The sequence below is a fragment of the Muscardinus avellanarius genome, assembly GCF_963383645.1.
Source record: "Muscardinus avellanarius genome assembly, chromosome: 21".
NCBI classification, from domain to species: domain Eukaryota; kingdom Metazoa; phylum Chordata; class Mammalia; order Rodentia; family Gliridae; genus Muscardinus; species Muscardinus avellanarius.
In genome coordinates this window covers 13725132-13733159 of record NC_137807.1, presented here as the reverse complement: position 1 = coordinate 13733159, position 8028 = coordinate 13725132, and the positions used below count along the sequence as shown (strand labels likewise).

The window sequence follows — 8028 nt, the reverse complement described above, 5'->3', positions numbered from 1 at the left end:
CCATACCCAGCTTTATTTTTTATTTTGAAAAGGTCTCACTAAATTGCAGAGGACCTCACTAAGTTCCTTGAACCTTGCTTGAACCAAGCAAGGCCAGCCTCGGCTATTTAGTGAAGCTTCTACAATTTAATGAGACTCTGTTTCAAATTAAAGAATAAAAATAGTCTCAGTACTGGGGGAGCTGAGATAAGCAAGGATCTGTTCAAGCAGCTTAGTGAAGTCCTCTGCAACTTAGTGAGACCCTGTTTCAAATTAAAAAATAAAGCCAAGTGTGGTGGCACATGCTTGTAATCCCAGTACTTGGGAGGCTGAGATAGAAGGAACACAAGTTTGCAGGCAGCCTCAGCTACTTAGTGAGGCCCTCTGCAACTTAGTGAGACCCTGTTTCAAAAATAAAGGATAAAAAATAGGGCTAGGGGTGTGGCTCAGAGGTAGAATGCCCCTGGGTTCAATCCCCAGTACCAGGAAAAAAAAAAGTGGAAAGTACTTGTTCCTCCCCTCTTTGAGAAAGAGCAAAGGCAACCGTTCCTACAGGCACAATGGCGGTTCAGCATGGGAGGGCATGAGTGAACACAAGTGGTTCAGAGATAACGCTGGATGCACACATCATAAACCTCCCCAGAACCCCTCGGCTCCCTCTTCTTTCTTCTCCCCTGCCCACACTGAGTTGCCTCTCTGCTTCTGGACTTGATTCCATGCCATGGGGTTTTCTAGACAGGGTGGTTGCAAGGTGCTAAGTTATACAAGCAGGAAACTGGGGCACTACCTTCCCAAGGTGTGACTCTTGATCACGGACATGCAGGAGATGAGAGAGAGATAATATAGTTCCTCTCCTCTTTCCTGTTTGCAGGTCATTCCCAGATACAGCTTTTCCTTGTGACCAGTCCCTCTAGAATAGCCCATGTGCCAAGAAAGCCGCCCTGCTGAGCAACCTGGACCGTTGGAGTCAGTGGCCAGTGTGGAAACATAACATGTTACTTTGCCTGTGTGTGTGTGTGTGTGTGTGTGTGTGTGTGTGTGTGTGTGTGTGTGTTACTTGGGATTGAACCCAAGGGCACTCTGCTTCTGAACTAAACCCCTAGTCCTATTTTTATTATTTTTGTTTTGTGGTGCCAGAGATGGAACCCAGGGGCATTCTATCTCCGAGTTTACATCCCCAGCCCTATTTTTTATCTTTTACTTTTGAAACAGGGTCTCACTAAGTTGCAGAGGGCCTCACTAAGTAGCTGAGGCTGGCTGCAAACCTGCATTCATCCTATCTCAGCCTCCCAAAGTACTGGGGTTACAAGCGTGTGCCACCACACCCAGCTTTATTTTTTATTTTGAAACAGGGTCTAACTAAGTTGCAGAGGACCTCACTAAGCTGCTTGAACCTTGTTTGAACAGCTCCTTCTTGTCTCAGCTTCCCAAGTACTGGGACTACAGGTACGTGCCACCATGCCTGGCTTTACTTTGCCTTTTTCCTGAATTTCTTTTTCTTTTTCCTTCATCCTCACCTTCATAGGTTTCTACTTCCTGAAGAATAAAGTGTTAGCACTTTATTCCTGTCTTAGGTTCCGTTTTCTAACCAGTCTTAAAAAGTAAGGCCTGAGAAAAGAATGGCTTTTATTGTGATAAAGAAAAGGTCTACATAGCCGGGCGTGGTGGTGCACGCTTGTAATCCCCGCGCTTGGGAGGCAGAGACAGGAGGATCGCGCAGGTTCAAAGCCAGCCGCGCACGCTGGCTTAGGAGACCCTGTTTCCACATAAAAATGTAAAAATAGGTCTGGGAGTGTAGCCCGGAGGTAGAAGGGCTTCCAGGAACCCCAGTACCACCAAAAAAAAAAGGTCTACAGCATCAGGCCTCTAGATGCTTGGGGAGAGGGTTGTGAGATGGTAGAGAACACAAAAAAGGAAAGTCCCAAACACACACCCCACTGACTTAACAGTTCTGTTGAGGCACGCTTGTAGAGTGGAAGATGCAAAAGGGAAGTTGGCTCAGTCATACACAGCGATGAATTGGAGAAAGTCAGGACAGTAGGAATTTGGAGCTTGAGGAGAAAATTCCATGAAGTCTTTTCTCCTACAAGCTATCATCTGGATTTATCTTCCATCCATCCATCCATTCACCCACACATCCATCCATCCATTCACGGGCACATTCATTCATCTATTCTTCCCTCCTTCCTTTCATCCTCTGTTTATTGAGCACCTCCCATTATCATGTACCATGCTAGATGCTAAGGACACAGCAGGGGAGAGGCAGACAATGGTCCTGGTCTCCATGGAGCACACTGTTTATCAGGGAAGACAGAAAGGACACATCCAAATGAGGAGTGTAAATGCAAAGCAGAGAATTCATTTTAGGAGTTCGGGGTGCTAAGAAACAGTTATCTCCTAACACCATAAGGATATTAATAGAAATAAAGAAGGCAGGCATCTCGCTGGGCGTGGTGGCGCACGCTTGTAATCCCCGCACTTGGGAGACGGAGACAGGAAGATCACGCAGGTTCGAAGCCAGCCGCGCTGGCGTAAGAGACCCTGTTTCAAAAATATAAAAAATAGGTCTGGGAGTGTAGCCCGGAGGTAGAAGGGCTTCCAGGAACCCCAGTACCACGCACACAAAAAAAGGCAGGCATCTCAAAAGGCTGCTCAGCCTCATGGGAATCCAGGTAAAATAGTACAGCTCAGCCTCTTTTGGTGTATTAAAACTGGATACCACTGGGTTTGTAAACGACTGCATTGTAGGCGGGCACTGCAGGGCTCTTTAGCTCCAGCACAGCAATGCCAGCTCTGTTTTGTGAGTAAGCTACTCTAAAAATCATTCCTCCTTATCCCTCCCCAAATTTCTTTTTCCTGTTCCAATTCATAGATAAGGATTGGTTTAAGAAGATTAAACAGCTGAGTGGGGACCCAGGTTCTGTCTGCATTGTTGCTCTGCACTTCCTGGGGCAGATGCTGATGTCATCTGCTTAGCACAAGCCAGTTCACCAGTAGATAACAGCATTTGAGCCTGTGGGAGAATTAGAATAGACAAGTTGTGAAAGTGCCCGCCTTCATTTCCACTCACTTTCCATTGAGAGAGCCTAGTCACATGACCACTCCTAGCACTAAGGAAGAAGAGAAATATGATTTCTAGCTGGACTAACACTTCTGAGTGGGAGTGGGAGGTATTGTTACTGAAAGGAGAAGAGATACTGGGTATGTATGACAGACTTAGCAAACAGTAACACCGGACATTTAGCTAACTTTGAATTTCAGATAAACAAGGAATCGTCTTCAGTATGACTGTCTTATTCACTGTTTATCTGAAAAAATGATTCCTCGTTTTTATACAATTCATTTATCAGGATTCTTGGAATGAAGTGATATTAATAGCAGTGCTCTGGAGAAAAGATTCATGAACTGCTACTGAATTTTTAAATTTTCTCTGGTTAGCCAAGTGTGGTGGCATACACCTGAAATCCCAGTACTTGGGGAGCTGAAACTAGAGGATTCCATGCTAACCTCAGCAATTTAGGGAGACCCTCAGAAACTTTGTGGGACCCTGTTTCAAACTAAAAAATAAAATAGAGCCGGGCGTGGTGGCGCACGCTTGTCATCCCAGCATTCGGGAGGCTGAGACCTGGAGGATCGCGGTTCACGGACAGCCTCAGCTACTTAGCGAGGCCCTCTGCAACTCAGTGAGACCCGGTTTCAAAATAAAGAATAAAAAATAGGGCAGGGGGTGTAGCTCGGAGGTCAGATGCCCCTGGGTTCCATCCCCAGACCCTCAATAAATAAATAAATAAATAAAATAAAAATAAAAAATAAAATAGGGTTGGGGTGTAACTTGGTAGAATGCCCTTGAGTTCAATCCCTAGTGCCACAAATCAATCAATTAATCAATTAACCTTAGTTTCTCCCTTTTTAAAATTTTAGATGCCCGACTCTTCCTTTGCTTCCATAAAATCTCTTTCATCCTTTCACTAATTTCCTTCTCACACTCCCCTCCTTTTTTCCTGCCAATGTTAGTCATAGGACATTTCTGCTACTTGCAACCCAAAGTTTGCGAATAAAACATTCATGAGCCAAGTTTAACCTTGAAAGAGTCATAAATGACAGCAACTCTTTGGGGAATGTTTGTCATGTCCTCTGAGGTATCTATAAAAGCCATCACTTGTCAGCAACAGGATCGAGTGTGCTACCATGGCTTGTATTTTATCATGGTTGTTATTTTTAAAGAAACTACCCAAGGCTTGTGTTATAAATAAGTGAGAGGTATAGATTTATGCTGTTCATTATTTGGTCAATATTAGAAAGGGAGAATCCACCATTGCGTTGTTCAAGAAAAAAAGTGAACAATGCAAATTTTAGTTTCTTTTCCTTCTTCTCCCCAGAAGGATGAAGGAGAAAAGAAAAAAATAAATAAACAAAAAAACAAAAGCAATGGGCAGAGAGAGAGAGAGAGAGAGAGAGAGAGAGAGAGAGAGAGAGAGAGAGAGAAACAGAAACAGACCAGGCATTCTAGAAATGAAATAATCATATTGAGATGAAGAAGCATAAAAAAGAGAGAAAATGCTAAAGGAACATCTCCAGGCAAGGTGTCCTGTTATTCAGGAAGCAGCCATCATTGAGTGAGATCAGCCTTGCAGAGTGGCTTAAAAGATAAGCTAATAGGTGAGGGTTTGATAAGACTCAGAGACATACTATTTGGGACCTGGAAGCTATGATTATTCATTGCAATGAGAAAACAAGACTGGCTGTGGATCTTTATCTATAGGGAATTGAAAGCAAAGGGAAAATGGCTCTTATTCATCAGGGATAGACCAGGTGAGCTCATCAGATCCCCCAGAGTCCTCTGAATCATCCTTGGGGTTTCTTAAGGTCTTATACCTCCAGTCATTTTCACTGTTCTTTTAAAAATTTATCTTTATTGGTATTTTGCAATTATGCATCATAGTGAGGTTCAAAGTAACACGCCTTCAAACATACACACATCACTGGCTGTATTTCCCACTGAATCTCAGCCTGTTCCCCCACCTTCCCTCCCCCATTCATGTTAGTGAGACTGACAGTGATACTTTCATATATGGCCAAAACATTATATGAACCACTTCCTTCTTCTATCCTCGTTTCCCTCCTCCCCAAATCTCTCCCCCAATTCCCTTCCAATTATTCTATTGGTCTTTCTCCTCATTTATCCATCGTCCTTTTGGCTTCCTATTCTCTCTCTAGTTTCCACATATGAAAAAAAACCCACACACCATCTTCGGCTTTCTAAGACTGGCAGATTTTGCTTAGCATAATGTTCTCCAGTTCCATCCATTTTCTTGCAAATGACATAATTTTAAGGCCGAGTAAAATTCCATTGTGTGTACATATACCCCATTTTGCTTATCTATTAATCTGCTGATGGACACCTAGGTTGGTTCCATAATCTGGCTATTGTGAATTGTGATGCAATAAACATGGGTACGCATATATCATGATATTGTTCTGACTTTAATTATTTTGGAAATATACCAAGTAGTGGTATAGCTGGGTCATATGGTGATGCCATTCTCAGGCTTTCAAGGAACCTCCATACTGAGCTCCATAATGGTTGCACCAATTTAGAATCCCATCAGTAGTGTGTAGGTGTCCCTCTCCCCCATCCTCACCAGCATTTGTAACTACTTGTATTCCTAATGATTGTCATTCTGACTGGGGATAGATAGAATCTCAGTGTAGTGCCAGAGCCTGCCGGCAAAAGTACGGGTTCTGAAGAGAGGAGTGAGGATGAAAAGAATTTTATTCAATGAATTTTATTCATAGAATATTTCATTCTATCATGGAAGGATTGCCAGTACACTCCCGGGTCGATATCTCTACTGACCGATCCTGGGTTTATTACTCTCATCCTATTTATACAGCTCCCGGTCAACCAACCCTCGTGACGTCACCACCTGTGTGCGTAACTGTCAAACCAATCAACCCTGTGCCGTCACCACCTGTGCGCTTAATGGTCAAACCAATCAATTCTACCCGAGCATCTCTCAGATGTTGAACTTTCCATGACCCCAAACCTTATTGGCTAAAGGCAAAGGACAGTCAGAAGTATTCTTAAAGGGGAAAACCTTAATGGCTCCCCACAGTGTAGTTTTGATTTGTGTTTTCCTGACTGCTAAGAATGTTGAACATTTTTTTCCTTGTATTTATTGTCCATTTGTATTTCTTTTTTTCAAAAACTTAACTCGATCTGTCCTTTTTTTTTTTTTTTTTTGGTGGTAATGGGGTTCCTGGAGGCCCTTCTACCTCTGGGCTACACTCCCAGACCTATTTTTACATTTTTATTTGGAAACAGGGTCTCCTAAGCCAGTGCATGCGGCTGGCTTCGAACCTGAGTGATCCTCCTGTCTCTGCCTGCCAAGCGCAGGGATTACAAGCGTGCGCCACCACGCCTGGCTCGATCTGTCCTTATGGAATGTGGAGAGCCGGCAGCATGTCAGTGGAGCTGGGATTTGAGCTGCAGACCTTGAACAAATGCATGCAGCAACTGAGGGGTCTCCCAGCCATCCAGCCCTGGCTCGTAGCAGTCAGCAAAAGCAAACCAACAGATAGGGTGATTGAGGCTTATAGTCATGGCCAGCACAATTTTGGAGAGAATTATGTTCAGGAACTGCTAGAAAAAGCAGAAAATCCGGATCCTGTCTTCCTGTCCCAAGGTCAAATGGCACTTCATTGGCCACCTTCAGAAACAAGGTATCAACACATTGATGGCTATTCCCAACCTCTTCATGCTGGAAACAATGGATTCCGTGAAGTTGGCGGACAATGTGAATGGTTTCTGGCAGAAAAGAGGTTCTCCTGTAAGGCCAAAAGTTATGGTCCAGTCAATACCAGGAGAGGAGGGCAGACATGGCTTCCACCTCCAGAGACAATAGCTGTGGCGGTTCGTGGGGCTGATGACCATAGGAAGCTTTGGGTGTGATTTTAATCAAGGATCAAATCCAGACTTCCAGGTGTTACTGTCCCTGTGCAAAGAGCCGTGTAGAAAGCTAAGCGTCCCTACAGGCCAGGCTGAGCTGAGCATGAGCGTGTCAATGCACTTCCAGCACGCAATTGTAGTGGGATCTCCAAGTATCCCCATAGGAAGCACCAGTTTTGGAGAGCAGGATTTCTCAAAGAAACCTTTCCTGGACAAGAGCACAACACACCTGAAGGCCCCGGTGGGGCCGGCACAGGAACACTGAGCCACGGACAACGAAGAAGACTACCTATGTACTAACCTCGGTCTTCCTTTTGATGTTGCCCACGTTGCAGCCCAACGGGACTCTCTTGTGACCTGGATTGAGCGCTGATGCTTGCTTACACTTGTGGATGGAAACCAACTGACCACAGGACGCTTGCTTCGGGCATGGCTTTGGATAGGTTTGAGAAATTCAGCCATTGCTACACAAGAGATAGCAAATCAGTAGCCAGGAACTGAGTCTGAATTGAATTCTGTCCAGGAGCAACAACCAATCTGTGAACCCTGAGGCAGGAGGATTGAAAGTTCAAGGCCAGCTGGGCAACTAAGTGAGACCCTGTCTCAACAAAATAAGTAAAAAGGAAGGGGGATGTAGCCTAGTGGTAGAGAGAGAACTTACCTAGCATGAATGAGGCCCTGGATTTAATTCCCAGTGCCACAACAACAATAAAAAGGGCTCACTAATGCCTATAATCATGGCAGATTATTATAGGAAGAAGGATATCCACCCTCATTCCACTTAAATGAGAAATTTCCATGACTACCAACTTTCTACAAATTCATATTAAATTGTTATCTTTATTACTCTGGAACAAGGTGATTTCTGCCATTTCTACCCTGGCCAGTAGATAGGGAAGGTATTCTCTACACTGGGATGGCGATAGTTTAATTGGTGGTACTTTAATTGGTGGCTCGAGTTAAGGTGCAAAACACAAATTTTGTCTTGTACAAGTCTATGTCAGCTGGGCATGGTGGTGCATGCTTGTAATCCTAGTATTTAGGAGGTTGAGTCAGGAAGATCACAGATTCCTGGCCAGCCTCAACTACTTAGTAAGGCT

General features: G+C 44.2%; 1 pseudogene across 1 annotated transcript; it reads left to right on the top strand.

The window, feature by feature from the left end:
- The first annotated feature begins 6424 nt into the window (after window positions 1-6424).
- On the top strand, window positions 6425-7193 carry LOC308277922 (pyridoxal phosphate homeostasis protein-like; annotated as a pseudogene). The gene has a single exon. The product of its transcript is annotated as a pyridoxal phosphate homeostasis protein-like (transcript).
- Window positions 7194-8028: the final 835 nt, after the last annotated feature.